The following is a 16,878-nucleotide window of genomic DNA, read 5'->3' as shown; positions in this document are numbered from 1 at the left end:
AGAAATCAGGAAGAACATTTAAAACCAGACCATTCAGTGATGATTGTGCGAGTCAGTCAGTTGATTAACTTAAAAAGATTCCACTATGTTCGGGGACCCAGACAAAGTGGGCTTCAGACAAATTGTTTAGGACAGGAATCGTAAATATGCTCAAAAGTTGTGACCCATTATTAGGAAATAAATATTTACAGACCAAAAGCGCATATGTAACAACTATTGCTTTAGATTTCTGTGGACCCTATTTTCGTATAGCCATTATAATTGCCATAAATTCAGCAAGGAATATTGGAGTGCAATCAGCGAGACGGAGAGCAAATTACCAGTTGAGTTGATTTGAAAAGATACCGAAAGCGGCCTTCACTAAATATTGTTTTGAGTATGGAACTTGTGCAGAGCAATATCTGCAATATCTGCAATATCTATAAAGAAATAACCAAGTGAGGCGAAAATTGACTACGCTGATCTGGAAGGAAACCGTCAAGTACGCGAACAGGAAACACTTTTGCGTGTTTTGGAAAAATCTCATCAAAAATCAGTTTGACATTGAACGAATTAAGTTTTGAAGAAATCAGGCTCGGTAGACGAACTTGAAGTTTTGGTAACAGCACCTGAACAAAAACAACTCGTGCAGCCTCTACTCCCCGGGTCAGTGCTCCAGCCAGTGTAAGCTATGTAAAGCCAGGGCTAATCTTAATCATATTCGGTGGGAATGCCCACAGGCTCCCTCTGAGGGAAGAATAAAGTCTTTAGAACAATGGGAGACCTTATTACTCAGCTCCGATCCGGAGATTCAACTGAAGACCATCCGACAGGCCGAAACCGCCGCTAGGGTCCAAGGACTCCTGGCCGTCGTCTAGGTGGGAAGGCGTAAAGCCTTCCCTACATCTGTTGAACAAACAAAGTTTTACAATCCAAAATTGGGGCTGTCGGTAACGCCGCCAACCTGTCCTGAAGAATCATTCGGGAGAAGTGATGAAAACGGATTGCAGATGGCAGATGGATGCATTGTAAAGCTTCAGGAAGGTCAGGACAGTAAGTGGCTTGAATCTGGATTCAAGCGGAGTAATTCCATACTCCAGATAAAGCACATTGTTAGCCGCACAACTTGGCAGCCCAAGGCAGAGACGCAGCGCTTGCCTTTCCAGGAGTGTTAAAGGTCTTAGCTTGTATGCTGCACATCATGAAAAAGAACACAGCCAAGTTCGAGAACGGGGCGGACGTAAAGTTTATAAATCACCAGCAACGTAGCTCTACCCATTCCTGCATTTTTATTATCGAACCGGCGCAACAAAGCCATTGCACGTTCTTCTTTACTAGCATCTGATTCGATTACCTGCTGCCAGTTTAGCTTACCATTATAAGTTATCCCTAAGTACTTAAAAGCTGCAATGCCTCTCCTAAACAGCCCGCACCCCACTATCCAGTTTTTCGCCGTCTTCTACGCACCGCACGCGATTTCCAACAACATTATAAGCACGGCAACTTGCTCTCTTTAAAGAGCCCAGTCGGATACAAAGACATGGGGCAAAATAGCTGCGATGACGACTGAACTATTCCATAAAAAAATTCACCCGAAGAGGCAATGCCGCGAAATCCAGCCTCGTTCTTGGACTTCACTGAAACCTTAGGTTCCTACAGTTCGTTTAGCGAGGAGACTGTGTAAGCAAGTAACCACGCAGCAGGAATTGAGAGGTAGTCGTTAAAAATTGAGGGTGTGGGTTACATATTAGATAAAGATAACGAACGACGTGCACTTGCACGTGGGTTTGAGTGGCGCGCACGTGTCTCAGATTCATGACTGATTCTAACAGTCAGTATGGACGATTATCGACTGTTCTCTGGGAAATGGACCCAATTTTTCCGCCCGGCTACCGCAAGGACTCCTTTGTCCCACATTTTATTATGACCAACATTCAACCCGTGAGAAAAGATTACAAGGCTTTTGTTGAGTGCATTCCAGTGTGAGGTTCACTGAAAAATTTGCAGAGTTTAGAAAACTTATTTATTCGTTTATTTACCATATATACTGCAGGCCAATATCTTTAGGCCAGAAAGAAGTAGGGAACAAAGGTTAAGAATGAGCCACATAATAATAATTGAAAGGCTATTCCAAGTGCGAACACTAAACAAAGCTTTGCAAAGAGCTTTAGGCACAGGAGAACGTATAATGCTGGCAGCACAACAATATTAGAAGAAAATCAGAGCCAATCATCAATGAGAACGTAGAACTGTTCAATTGAGTGAAGAAAGTCACCAGTTGTAAATATTTTGTCAGGCGAAAGATTCTATTCAAAGAGTGTTCGGGGAAAGAAGGAGTCTTTCAAGGCATTAGTATTCGAGTACAGAAGAGGGGGTGTTAGTCTATAAGGATCGTACTGTTATTTTTTTTTTAGTATCGTGCATGAAGCCTGGAGTTAAAGCGGCAGGTTTGTTTTATGGGTATGCCATTGCACAGGTTACACAGAAATTAAATTTAGCACGTTTCCTGCGGAGTTGCAGAGCAAGTATGTTATTTGTTTTAATTACTTCTTTCAGAGAATTGTGTCACAGGTAGTTGCTATATTCTTATGTTGCTATAATAAACCTTATTGATATTCTCTCAATTTTCTCAAGTACGTCAATATCCGTCATAGTAAATGGCTCCCAAGCCCCTGAAGCCTAGTACAACTGAGACCGTGTAATTGTGTTATACGCTAAAAGTTTAACAGAACTGGCTGATTAAGTCTGTACCGCAATAAAGCCAATTTTACACGTTCTGGAGCGCATGTAGGGTCGATATGAGAATACCTAGTTGAGTGGCACGTGATTGTGTCGCCATTATATTTAATAATGTGAACACATGGATTAGTAAGATTGCCAATAGTGTAATAACATTTATGGTGTCACTTTTTGTTTTGCAATAAACATGTAAACGGTTTTTTAAAGGTTTAGCTTCATTTTCCATGCACAAACAACATTTTCACGCCGCTCATGCTTTGATTTAGAACATTTTGATCTGTGTAGTCGAGTTTACAGTCGTAGCAAATAGGCAGTCGTCAGCCAAAAGACAAATACTCACGCTCTGTAAAACACATATGGAACACAGATGGCTAAATCGTTCACATAAATAATAATAAAAAATAATCGAGGGCTGGAAACGCTTCTCTGCGGTGCACCAGAATTCACAGATTTCTTATTATAACAACGACCATCAACATCGACAAATTGTTTGCGCGGTAAAACACATGAGAAAATCCCGTTAGTTTTTATTCCTGGAACGATATAGTTCAGTTTAGTAAAGGAAGCACGAATGAGTCACCATGTCCAATGCTTTGCTGAATTCAAGAATGATGACGTCTGTCCGGTACGTGGCCAGACAGACGATGATGGAGAGAGTAGACGCCATCGTCATCCCAAAAACTCCTTCGGTGAAGATATCCTACAAACATCACAGCTTTATACGATGCGCTTTCCGCGTCCGAACGCCTCTTTTGAGTTTGTGTTCTGTATTATTTCACGCGCACGAAAATATTACAACCTCCTCTCCCTTCTATTTCTTTAATGATTTCACCATTCACTATTAGAATGTTCAACGAGACTGGCTAACCAGAGGCACGCTATTCTGGCCGGCCTCTTCTCTCTTTTTCTATACCTCTTTCTCAAGGAAGCATGTACAAAGTGCAGAAACCTGACAGTTGCCCTCAGGCAACACATGAACACGTGTAGTAAATTAGAAAAGGACATGCATCAGCCCAAGAACGATCACAAATGACGTGAAAAAGCTTGCGTTCGTCATAAATATTATACTTTGTCTTTTTTTAAATTATGCTATCCGTGGAGTGCCCTCGGACAGCACAGTTACGCCCGCGGCGTCATTTTCATATTCTGCGCGTTGTCTCCATCAACTCGTTTTATTTCTTTTTAGCTCACGACGGTGCCGCAGAAATTGCGTTTGCGCGACCACGCGCAATTTGCGAGTCGCGTTTTGCGCGTCCGTCACAGTCAGCGCCACAGCCGCCTCCGCGACCGCGAAATCATCTCCTTCCCAGCCGACACCCCAAGAACTGCTCGTGCGGTGACGCTATTCCCTCTCTCCCATCGCTCTCTCGCTCTCTTTTCCCCTCCTTTTTATCCCCAACCGACGCGCCTTTCGGTCGGCGTCGAGGCGCTTTGCGGCTCACGTGGCCCGTCGTGACGGCGCTGTGACGTCGCATCGGCTCCTCGAGCTCCCATTGGTCGCGGCGTGAGTCGGCGGGGAAGGTGGGTTCAAAAGCGCTGGCCCGGCTGCCGCACTTCGGGAAAAAAGTTGGGAGCGCACTAGCGGCCACATCCCGAAAGCGACTCCGACCGCAGGAAAAGCGCTTCCACTTTCCCGGTCTCCGCTGGCCGGCATCGTCGCCCTTCGAGAGAAAGAAAGAGAGAACCCGCCCCGGGCCGTGCCGTCTTCGTCGTCGTCAAAGTCGTAAACGTCGATTTCCCTCCGGTAACCGGCAGGGCTTGCCGTCGCTCCACCACTTCGAGAGTCTCTAGCAAAGAACACTTCGTCAAGGTGAGTGACAGGCACCGTTTCTCTTGACAGGAGAAAAAAAGAAAAGCTTGCTACGGCACTGGGGCTTTACCCGCAGATAATAACTGTTACCCCTAATGAACCGATGCCTCAATTTGCCATTGGCATAGTTAGGCACTTGCTGCCTGCATTCGGGGGAGTGTCAGTGTTTGTTTCCAGAAGCCCGTTTCCTGTGTAGTAGAGAGATGCAGAATGGAAACTTTGCGAGGGCAGCTGTACAGTACGCTCTTTGAACTGAAGTGATATCCGCTAGCGAATGGAAAACTATTCTTGTTTGAAAATCAGCGGACATAATTTTCTCTCTAAATAAGCTCTGCAGAAAAATCGTATGTCGGAAGCTCCGAAAGTGGGTCTTAAAGGCTAAGCGTGGAGAACATTTGTCGACTGTAAATGTGCCAATTAGAAAAAATTAAAGAAGAATAATGCGCAATACGGCGAAGGGAAATCAAGCGAAGTCAAGCGAAGTCAAACTTATCAAGCGAAGTCATTTCTCACTCATGAAAAAAAGTACATGTATATAATAACTCGTTTCACGTGTTGTAACTTGACGCAGGATTATTGCACGCGTGTCATAATTTTCAGGCACATTAAAACGTTGTCAGTGATTTGGAGTTCTTACCCTGTATAGTGTTTTGCTTCATTTCAGCTGCTAGCCGTTGGCGAATGTTTTGATATTAAATTGAAATCGAGAAGTGGCATAGTTTTGTTCTCGTATTTGTTTAACTGACACACCTAAAGGAGGACGCAATTTTGTTATACACCACGTTGAAGTCACAGAGGCAAAATACGCAAAATATTGTAGTCTGCGTCGTTGTCGGTCTTATAGGCTATTGCAACACATGAGCGAAACGTGGTATACGCTAATGCAATTACAAAGTGCCTCTTGTATTAAGCATTGCTCAGCTATGGAGATAGCAGCCAGACTCAAAATTTTCAGTAGTGTCGAGCGAATGAGAGAGACGCTCTCTTCCGAGTGCGCAGTTCAACGAGAAAACAAGAACTGAAGCGGCCCGTAAGGCAAGTGATGCATTTCCGACGGCGTGGTTTGCATCGAGAAAGACGCCAGAGGGATGTACGTGTCTGAAGTGAGCAAAACAAAGTGGGCTGGGCGCAGAACGGCGGCATTTCAAGGGGAAATGCTGCTGCTCGACGATGAAAAAAAAAAAGAAAAGATGGAAGCAATGCGCGCTTTGCATTGAATAGGGTACAGAGGGCCCCAAAGTAAATTGAAAGTCTAAATATACTATATATTCCGAAAACCCTCAGTATTGACACAGAAGTCCTGTTTTGTTAACGTCCGAAATGAGGTTCGTGACACGTTTGCATGGCGAAACGCAGTTTCGCAATATTCATAGTTGCGATGTTTGTGTGTCTCGAGGGTGCTGGTACGAAATAATTTCGCGGCCAGTAGCTGAGGATTTAGCGTGCGCTGTTCAAAAAAGCTGAAGAAAACCTACCGTGTGCTTCATTAACTTTAGGAGATTTTCTGGCAACACTTATTTCAAGAACTTAATATCGTCTTGAAACAAGATTTGCAAAGCTACCTCAATAGGGTCTCAGAGCGGAAACTCAAGGACCTGTGACACAACTAATGCGCGAGCGCCACAAGCTACTCGCGCTCATAATTAATCTACAGCCTCTTCTTATTAACCCGTGATCGAAGGGTACAGGCGACCCTTGCTTCTCGTTTCCTCCGTGAATCACTGAGAAATCTTCCGAGCTTTAGGTGCCTCAGCGCTATTTACTGGTTTTGCGGCCAGAAACTACGCCTAGGCTCGTATTCACATCAAAGTTGTTACGCTAAAGGTGTTACTAAAGCCAAAAGTCAGCCAGTGGTGATGCTGGAGATGTTATTCTTATTTATAATACATTACCAACGTGACCAGCGAACTGCTGGCAGCTATGAGAAAAAAAAAAGAAAAAGGAAAGAAAAGGTTGCGCGAATTCAGGTCCTGATGAAAAGAATGGATGACGTAGCTGGAATGACATTTAATCGCTCGAGACTTCGTAACGTGGGGCAAAATTTCTGCGCAGAGGCGTCTTTGCGTTTCACTTCATATTTGAATGCCTCCGCCGCTGCTGGTGATCGAACACCCGACCTTGTGCTTCGCTGTGCCTAGCTGCTTCGCAGTTGCGGATTATCTTCAGGTTTCCTTGTCAACGTTCAACATTCAACTGGTGTCTTTTGCCGTGCTTTCTGCTCTGTTGGACTCGTCTTTCGTAACTTTCGAAGTGATTGAAACTTCTGAATATATGACTATTCGCAAAATTAGGCGAGGGCACCACACAAATGCGATAATTTCTTTTGTCATATTAACATGTGTGGTGTCTCCTGTCAAATCAAGAGTCAATATGTCAGACCATTTTAATTCTTACGAGCCTAATTCATGCGATGTTAATTCTCATCAAGTGTGCCAACAACGTTGTCGTTCGATACATTCACGCGCTTATATTGCTAATGTCTAAGCAGAACCGCTAGGGTACCGATATTTATGCTCAAGGACAATGTGTCACACAAATTATCGCGCCAAGGGCTAATTTGTCAATGTACAGATTCCTTGCTTGTCACTGTTATTTCCCGCACCTTTCCTCCTTAAAGCGCATTATACTTGCCCATGTATATAAAAAAGCAAACAGCTTAGCCTCACTCTACGTTTGGATAATGGGCTGCTGTTAATGGGCGATTACGTCCATTTTGGCAAAAGTTATTGCACCACTCGCAGGAACTTACGCATAAGCTTGCTTTATGTTTCTTGCCTCCACCACCACCACCACCACCAAATACAAGTCGACAACGGAACTTGCAGAACTACAAGGTATAAATAATAGTCCCATAGGAATTTTCGGAAGCAGTGGAAGCGTAAGATTGCTCGTTAGTGCGAGTTTGGTAAAAGTATGAACATGGAACCAAAGAACCAAACGACGATGTTCAGGACTGTGCCACTTATCAAAATCAAGCTCTTATTAAACATCCAGGACAGACGACAGTCGACCGATCAGCTACGCAAAATGTGGAGCAAGTGGGGCGAATAAACATGAGCGCCGGCCGGTTTACTCCCGAGTGGTTCGGTGCAGAAGCCTTTTACTGGGACCCCGCGGGAATAACGAGCCGCAGCTTTCCGCATGGCATCGCGCTTGACCTCACTGGATGTGGGCTTAATGCCAGCGCTGCGGACTCAACTTTCATACTGTAATCGCTCACAGATTTCGCGTCCTTATTTTTGAAAAAAATAAAAGGCTGATCCCTTTAAAACGCTGCTACAAACAAAACTAATGCAATATGTTCAGTCGTTTTTTCTCTTGTGCGCGTGTGCGTGCTGTGTGCGTTTGACAAAGTAGAACACCCACCTTTCCTCTGTAAGTGCTGTTGTAGCTGGAGTGGCGTTCGGGACGTTGAATCCAGCAGTAAGAGGCGATTGGAAAATTGGTGGCAGAAAAATAAGGGAAACGACAAAAAATGAACAGGTACAAAAAGAACTTTCCCAATAAAGGGTAAAAAGACCTGGTTATGGGCATTCATCGTGGGCTTTTTTTCCTTTTCTTTTTTTCTTTTTTAACCTAGGTAGGACATTAGGCAGTATAATAGCAACAGCTTGGTGGTCCTACCATCCACCCATCCATCCATCCATCCATCCATCCATCCATCCATCCATCCATCCATCCATCCATCCATCCATCCATCCATCCATCCATCCATCCATCCATCCATCCATCCATCCATCCATCCATTCATCCATCCATCCATCACCCATCAAGCCTATTGACTACTACGTCAGGTTGTAGAAAATGAAGGAAAAAGGGTTAATTAGCTTAGGTACACGGCTTCAGTAGGGAGGCCCACTCCATGCAGGAGCAAATTAAACGTTTCAGTTCTCCTCAGGACCCTCTCTCCTCACTCTCGAGAAGTCTCGGCTTTAATACCGTCGTCTTCCTTAGGCGAGTCGACTAGGGAATCTGAAGACTATGCAGTAGCAAATCACCATCGTCGACTCCGTGGCGATATCACGCCCGTGCTCGCCATAACCCGCAGTAACTCCGCCTCCGAAGAAACTAGTTAGGGATCTGTGGAAAGAAATCAGCCGGTGACACCTAGTTCGTTCGTCGATGACCTCCCCCCCCTCCCCCCCTTTGTTCTTCGCTCCGGCTACCAGGTGAAGGGTGGGCTGAGGGACTTTCGTGGAATCCCGCAACAGCCGGTTTAGAGGCTTTCTTGACGGCTGGATAAGGGCCGAGGGATGGGTGGTGATTTGTTTCGTCTATTTAACTGCGCCTATCAATTTGTTGTCGTGGTTCCCTCCCTTTTGTCCTTTGTTCAGATTTCCAGGTGATGGTGGGGTGAGCGCTTTTAGTCGTCCATGCCGCGTGGACGTCTGGATAGGAGCTGTGGTGGTTTGAAACGTGGCATACATTCAATTAACACCATTGGTGGAGTTTAGAAGTAGCAGTGCGCTAAGCCACTGTACGGACTGTTCAGCTTTTCTTCTCTTTCTTTCGTCTCTTACTGCTGCAGAGGAATCAAATAGACAACGATTGATCCAGCACTTTCTTTTCACTGTCTTTGTTCTGTATCGAACACCTCACCTACTTTCGCTCTATGTGGTTCTGGAGGACACAGTGAAATTGCCTCATTGTCCCAATATGTTCTTTTCTACATCTAAAATCAACTTAAGGAAACCTTCATTTTCTAATATGCAAAAGCCTCTTCATTGTTTGCATAAGTACGTAAGACATGCTTGCAAACCAAGAGACAATGCAATTTTTTATATGCCAAACCCGTTGTGTAACTTTGACTGAGTGAGGGCGGTTGCACTAATTCGATTGCCACATCACAATCCTGTCCAGATGGTTAGGTCATACTATATAAGACGCCATCATTGAAATGCGCTTGCTCCGTCTGGGCAGCCTGGAGAGTGTAACAGCGTAACGTTAGTGAGCAGTCGCTAGATAAACAAGAGAAGCTATCACTGTCTGAGGTTAACGTAGTAGCGATGACTAACACCTCCGTCGCAATGCAAGTCCGGGTAATCGCGAGTCCTGGTTTGCGCGCCCTGGTCTTCGGTGAAGAGGAGATAGACAGGACCAGACCGAATTGGAGTTTGCTTGCAATAACTGTGCAGCAGTGGCCATGTGTCAGATCACAAGCGAACGACTGAGAGTTTTTCGCTGTGTGCCGGAAGGGTATAATTCATACCAGCGTTTTTACATTCGGCGCCCACACTTTAAGAGGACATCGACGATTTCTTGTAGAGAATGTCTTTACAAAGGGCGACAGACAGGGTAGCAGAACACCGTTTCTATTTAGATAGTACAACTACGGCTGTAACCGTAGAACTGAGGATGATTCAAAGAAAGGCTGCCCGCTTTCTGTCTTCGTGCTGTTTCCCGTTCTTTCGCTTTCCTTTTTTTTCTTGTGTGTCTAGCGTGGCCGCATGTTGTGATTTATTGGAAAGGGCGAATCTCCTCATTGTCAAGATTTTCCGTGACGAATATGGCATGGGCAGCGCAAAACATTTTATTATGGCCACGGACTTCTTCGATGGACTTAAGTCAGCAGTACTCCGTGGTCAGCAGGGACTGCTCTGCATGGTAGGCTGCATAAAAATGAAGGGCCGGTAATGTGATTGCTAGACGCTTGCCAGACGCTTTTTTTACTGACCCACAAAACCTCGGAGGTAGTGGCGTATAGCCACCGTGTCACGTGTTGCAATTTCCACGCTTTAGTTGTTCTTGGCAGTTTTGTATTGATTTTGGTCTTGACTGGGAGTGTCAGTATTCGATTCGCGGAGTGCGAAGTTTTAAGTGGCAGATTTATTTCTCGAGAAGTGCTCTTAAACGGAATTCTATGCGCGTTTTTGTTGCTATATGGAACGAATCATTTTTGTCAATGGATCTGCTGGCAAAATGTCGCGTACGTTTTAGTTAAGCTTGCGACCGTCTCGTGTTATAACTGTCGTATATATTTTCTTTCCGTACACGTACATGTCCAAACTAAAGCATAACAACATCGGCAAGTGAGGCAGCGTTGTCATTCAGCCTCCAACGTAAGAGTAGTAGTAGGTTCGATCGTGCTGCAGGCCAAGCTACTGACATTAGCCACTGAAGACGGCGGATGGTTACATGGTTTCCGATTTGTGGCATTGCGCACACATATTATTTATGGAAAAACGAAGTCGCTGCACATCCAGAAGATCAAAAGTGAGACGAAAGCACGCCAAATGCAAATAGGACATGACGTCACTTTCCATATATGAGCTCTCAAGAAAGGCAGACAGAGAATCATGCACCGAGAATACTCCTGGATGATAACTTTGGGTTCGTGCTATGTGGTCAATTCTTCCTCTTAGGTTTTTGCCAATTCATCCATGGCTTGAGGATACCAATCCGGTCAGCCACTCGGGGAAGCCTCTTTCCGTCTCGAACATAAGCCGAAATTTGCGCAGTTCGTGTCCACCAGCTTGTGATTATTGATAGCGATAGGTTTAAATAAAAAAGAGAGAGAAAAAGAATGGAAGTGAATGTCAGGAAAGCTAATCAGTCGAGCATCCCGCATGCATCACTACGCTGAAAGCAAGGGAAAAGGGAACAGGAATGGGGGACAACAAGTAGAGAGTGAAAGTGTGAAGCCACGGACAATGGGACACGCATCAGGGATTCACAAATGATCACTTCACACACACACACACACACACACACACACACACACACACACACACACACACACACACACACACACACACACACACACACACACACACACACACACACACACACACATATATATATATATATATATATATATATAGAGAGAGAGAGAGAGAGAGAGAGAGGATTTGGGAAAGACAGGGATGTTAACCGGAAGAACTTCTGGTTTGCTACCCTGCACTAAGTGAAAGATACAAGAAGGCTGGAAGCAGTCGGCGGACAGGGCAAAGGTGGGAAAAACTACTATAGATATTGTGATGTTATTGGGGCCGGATCACTCCAGAAAAATGGAGAAGCAGCACGCGGAAGCACAAACACACATCAGACTTGTATTGACGCACACAGCACAGATAACGGCACACACACGTGACAGTCCCCCAAAATGCCTCATAGACGACGTGCACCATATCTGTTGATCGGTGGATAATAATTGGCCTACAGTTCCGGCGGAAGCGTGTGTCGCCGTGTCGGAGACCTCGTGGAACCGATGTCGGCCAGCGGGGTCCGACAGCAGTGTCGGCCGGCCGGGTCGGACAGCCGTGTCGGACAGCCGTGTCGGACAGCCGTGTCAGACAGCCGGGTCGGACCGCCTCGCGGGGCTCAGGTGACTCTGCGCAACAGTCGATAGACGGGAGCCTCCGCGTGCCCGGTTTCCCTCCGGCGGGGTATGCGCTCGGGAGCCCACGGTCGCGTCCACAGCTGGCGGGGTAGCCCTGTGGCCGCTCATCCGAACGCTCGATCGCCCCGGTTCAGGACCGCCAACCCTCCTGGACCAGTTGCCCAGCGGAAGAGCGGGGCGAGGAAACCTCCCAGCGGGCGACAGCGTTGACTCGGGTGTGGCGTATTGGGGCGGGCGGCGATAGCTCCTATGGGCCAGACGCCCAGCGAGGATGCTGTTTTCCGTGGAGCGCCGAACCTCGCGCACTGCTCACACCACGGGCCACGTGCCACACTCTCTCGCGCAACGCTTTTTGAGGCGCCACTGCGGACGCTCCCAAATTGGTGTCCATCATGATGATGGCTCTCTTGCGGGTATTTGCAAAGAGTCGCTGTCCTCTTCACCACCGCACGGCGCACTGTCTTCATATGTTTATACTTTCTACTCCTGCGTACCATATATTATCACAGATATAACTTCCCAAAGCAACACCAGGGCTACCAGACGATGCAGCGAGGTGTTAATAATCTTTTTGATCACTTGAGTTTGTGCAACACGCACGGGATCTTCGGTGCAAGAGGATCTTGCGTTCTAACCCGCCAGAATGCTGTCGCCGCGGCCTCAAAAAGAATTCACAACTCCCCGCTCAGCCACAGAATGCCAAGACCACTGACTCCCCTCGGCGGAGGTCCACCAGCATATCCGGTATATCACCCAATTCTTGAAAGACGTTGTTTCACGGTGCAGGCCTGTTTAACATACCTAATCAAGTTTTCACGGCGTTTATAGCAGCTGCCCTCACTAGGCTTTTTTCCGGAGATATAAAAAAAAGTTTTTGGCAGAAGAAGTCGCCAGGAGATAAAACTGTGCTTGCTGCAGGCCAGAATTCCATTACGGGTCCTCAGCGTACAAGTCTTCGCCGTGACATCGTCGTAGTCATCCTGTCAGCGCCGCTGTTATTATTCTCGTTATTGTCATTGTTGTTTTTATAAGGCGCCTAATGTTTGCCTTAGAGCGGTCCTCTACAGTTGTTTTTTCCGGCGAGTCGTCTCCGCTGCCCGGAAGCAGTTTCCCCCTCCGCCCCTCCGCCCAATAGCGGGGCTCTTTTTATTTTTAAATGTAATACATTTATTGAGGGTCTTTCTATTTGATTCTTGTCTGAAAGGACGTTTGCTGGCGGCAATTCGTCTTATTATTTTTTGGGGTAAGGTAAGCAATTGTCCGGAAGTTTCTCCCAATATTCTGTGGGGCACGCGGGCACCCTTTATGTACGTCTTGGCTTTCTTTTTACTTTCTTATTCGCATTGTAAGACACAGAATATATTTGCTAAGTCGTCTCTTGACACAGGCTGTAGTAAAAGGACTAGATAAAAAGAAATCCCGAGTTTATTCCTGACATTATTGCCATGTGCACAGGTTTTACTCTCAGAGGCGCAGGCTACTAAAGGCTGCACCTGCAGAAAGACATTCATTTGACGTACACGACGATTTATTTAGATATAAATATTGCTTGGCTCCGTCGCTGTTTCATGTGAGCTGCTTATGTTGGTCGTTGCTGATGGGAGGTCATTCGCTGTATTGTAGGAATGCTTCCGACAGAGAATTTTCGCAATTTTTTGCTATAAAATATGAACACAATTTTCTTATTTTATTTGTATTTGCCGTTCTGTTGTTCTTCGTAGCAGGAACTTAGCAAACCCCAAGGCAATGCTTGATTGTTGTGCAAGCTTGGCTGCGTGATACTCTTAGAGAACGAAGGCCAATCAGGCCCTCGTTGGACCTCCAGTCATTGGGCTCTGAGATCTGCGCTAAGCTGTAGGGGCATGGACAGTGTCAGTTACAATATTCATTTGCAACACGGAAAGCTATTTGTCAAATTAAAAAGAAATATTGTTCTCTCTCACTCCAGATACCTTTTGATCTACTATCATTTTTTCCCATGTGCCTGACTTTAGCCGTTCGTGTTTATTTATCTATAGCGATAGCAATCACTCGGAGGCTCGAGGCGCGTTCGCACCATTGGCGTCGTCGTCGTGCTGCCCCGCTATCAATGGCGCATGCGGCGCTCTTCTGCGCCGCCCTTCCGCTGCTGGCATGAGCGTTGTGTGAAAGCATACTACAAGCGCACTATCATTTCTGCTGAACCGCTGTGTCTTTATGCACTGGTCTTATCAGAACGGGCAATAAACGCCAAGCTAAAGTCATCTCCTATTTCCCCAGGTGCTGACTACAACGCCGACGGGTTTTCCTTTCGTTGTCATTTCGTGCACAAATCGAGATGCGGCACCTGCAACGCCACTGCTGGCGCTCCCAATCACGCCAGCATTGTGAGACGCCTGGCACAGGTGCCAGGCCGCTGTTTATTGCACGCCAAACACTGTAGTTGCCTTGTATGCTGCGTCATGGCAACGTGTCGCAGCCGAGTATAGGTGGAACGCCGTCCGAGGTATTACACCATTACACATTGGTATTGCTGTCACTGCTTCGTCCTAGCTTCGGACGAAACTGCCAAGTTTAGTTGCGACATTTTGTCGGCGGCTTCCTGCTATTTTACTCTTTTCGTCCATCGTACACAAGTCAGAATTTTCGCGGCAATGCGTGGTTTTTGAGCATGCCAGCACAAACAGAGCGTGATGTGAAGCAGTCAACGTGACCTTCTTTGCTTCGGTCATACGCGGCACCACAGTTGCTACATGGGGAAACTCGGGCCGAAAGTAACTGTACTTTGCCGACTGTGGCTTGGCGTTGCAGTTACGAAGTCGTTTGCTTTTCGCATCTGAGGGAAGTATAGTGCTGCGTGTGACCACTGAGGTGACGAGGAAACTACCGACTGCGTTATTTGTCGTGGTTCCCGATACAGGGCACACAAGTAGTCACTAGCTGCTAGAGGCACATTGGGTCAGCAGCCATCGCCAGCGCCTCCTACTCACTCCTACTGGCCGCCATCTTCTCACGCGGCTAGGATGCTCTGTCCCACCCCTTCAGTCTGAAACCCGTCCAACGATCTTGTCGTCAGCGATACGCCAAGCACTAAGTATTCATCCATTGCCACGTAATATGCACCCAGAGCATGAGAAAGGGTGGCGCGAAGCCCGTGTACGATACATTGGCCGCATGCTTGCAAACATCCCGGAAACACATACTTTATACACGGACACATCACGCACTCAAGAGAGCTATACCTCGGTAGTTTTGGATGGCACCGAATCCCTGAGAGACTCTGCTGCATTGCGCGGAACAAATGCCGCTTACGGAGAAATTCTCGGTGTTGCTCTTGCAATTCGATACGCCATCCGTGTTCTTGAGGAAGTGTATATATTGACGGACTCGCAACAGGCATGCCGGGCGTTCCTATCAGGACATGGCATCCCGAGAGCGGCGCACCAAATTTTCAAACAGATCCCGCAAAATACACCAACCACACCTCCCCGCATCCACTTACTCTGGACCCCTGGTCATACCTCGCTGCCGGGTAACGAATGCGCACATATGGTTGCCCGAGAAATTTCCCTCCGGGCGACTCGGCGTGGTGAGGCGACTAGTTCAGAGTGGGGGCATCCCTTGCTCCGTTACAAAGACATACTCCGTCATTATACACGCATTCGTCGCACCCACGCCGCGCCACCGCCGTCCTTCTCGCGGGAGGAAGCAGTGGCATTACACCAGTTACAAACCGCAACTTTTCCAAATCTTGTCTCTCCCAATAAATTCTACCCACACTGTTATGCAGATCGTTGCCCTGGCTGTGGCAGCTCGCCTACAATCTTCCACGTCACGATTGAGTGCACTGCAAACCTCTTTCCTCCCTTGCCAACTCTCCTTTACCTCCTCCGCAACAAAGAGCTGTGGGACGATGCCCTCCGCGACGGACCTCCCGAGGTCCTCCGAGCTGTGATACAACGGGCTCGAAACATCGCCGGAATCATCTTAGGGACCCTGGACTGAGGGTTCCTCCCACACTGCTCTCGCCATTCAAATATTATTAATAAAGATGTTTTACTCTCTCTCTCTCTCTCTAGCGACGGCGCTGGCGCGTCTTGACGACCGGCCAATTTCGGGGCAGACAGTCCCGAAACGCCAACCTATGCAGTTGTGACACCACAAGAGAGTCAAGGCACTCTTTAAATTTTTGCGTTCGAGTGGCCTATCGGAGAGACTGTAATTCTGCGGGACGGTCACAACGTTCACGGTCTCTTTTTTTGTTTGTTTGGTTTTTTTCTCCGCGTGTGGTTTCCGTCTTTCATTTCCCCTTACCTTCCCAGAGTGCAGGGTAGCAAACCATAATCTTATGTGTTAACCTCCCTACCTTTCCCATCCCGTTTACCTCTTCTCTCTCTCTCTCATGTCAAAAGCAATGTACCACATTTTCACGATATGTATTGTAAACAGTAGAGGAATATAATACCCTACGAGTTAAAATGTGTTTCGTAACACACTTACGCTTTGGTCCATTCGGAGAAAAACAGAAAATGGGCAAATATTACGAAACCTACCGCACTTTCAGGCATTTTGCTTCCTAGCGACGCCCCTTCATTAGGCTTAAATTTGCTCATATTTGCAGTGGTAGCATAAAAAATTGGTAACCATCTTATGACCTAAGCTTTTTGGCGGGGGCGGGATGCAATAAAGCGAAAACCTGCTGTTTCATTAATTTCTTGCAAACGCTAAGGCAATTTGGAAGCGTCGGCTATTTCGCTATTAGCTGGAAGGAGCGGCCGTCATATTAGTTTGAGTAATAGCTCTTAGCACGCACCCAAGTACATAATGTTTGTTGGTTTGTTACTAATGAAAAAATAAATAAATACAGAAATAAAATAAGTAAAATAAGAACGCGGGACATGGCTGTTTGCATTCTGTTTTGGGTAGTAGCCACGGACTACATTTATATTAGGATGGCTAAACATTTGGGGTTCCCTAGTTAAACTCATTTTTTTATATATATTCGGAAACAGCAGGGACATCGAACGAATAT

At 46.6% G+C, this 16,878-nt stretch overlaps 1 protein-coding gene across 2 annotated transcripts in view; it reads left to right on the top strand.

The window, feature by feature from the left end:
- Positions 1-16,878, top strand: part of LOC142579532 (uncharacterized) — a 374,181-nt gene that overhangs the window by 288,345 nt on the left and 68,958 nt on the right. The window contains exon 1 of one of the 2 annotated variants that reach the window (XM_075689851.1): positions 4,261-4,528. The exons of the other annotated variant lie outside the window; for it this stretch is intronic. The gene's annotated coding sequence lies outside the window, so the exon portion shown is untranslated. Of the gene's footprint in view, positions 1-4,260; positions 4,529-16,878 lie in introns of those variants that run through there. 2 annotated transcript variants of the gene reach the window in all.

The sequence above is a fragment of the Dermacentor variabilis genome, chromosome 4 (genome assembly GCF_050947875.1).
Source record: "Dermacentor variabilis isolate Ectoservices chromosome 4, ASM5094787v1, whole genome shotgun sequence".
Classification (NCBI taxonomy): Eukaryota; Metazoa; Arthropoda; class Arachnida; order Ixodida; family Ixodidae; genus Dermacentor; species Dermacentor variabilis.
This window is presented reverse-complemented; position numbering and strand designations above follow the sequence as displayed.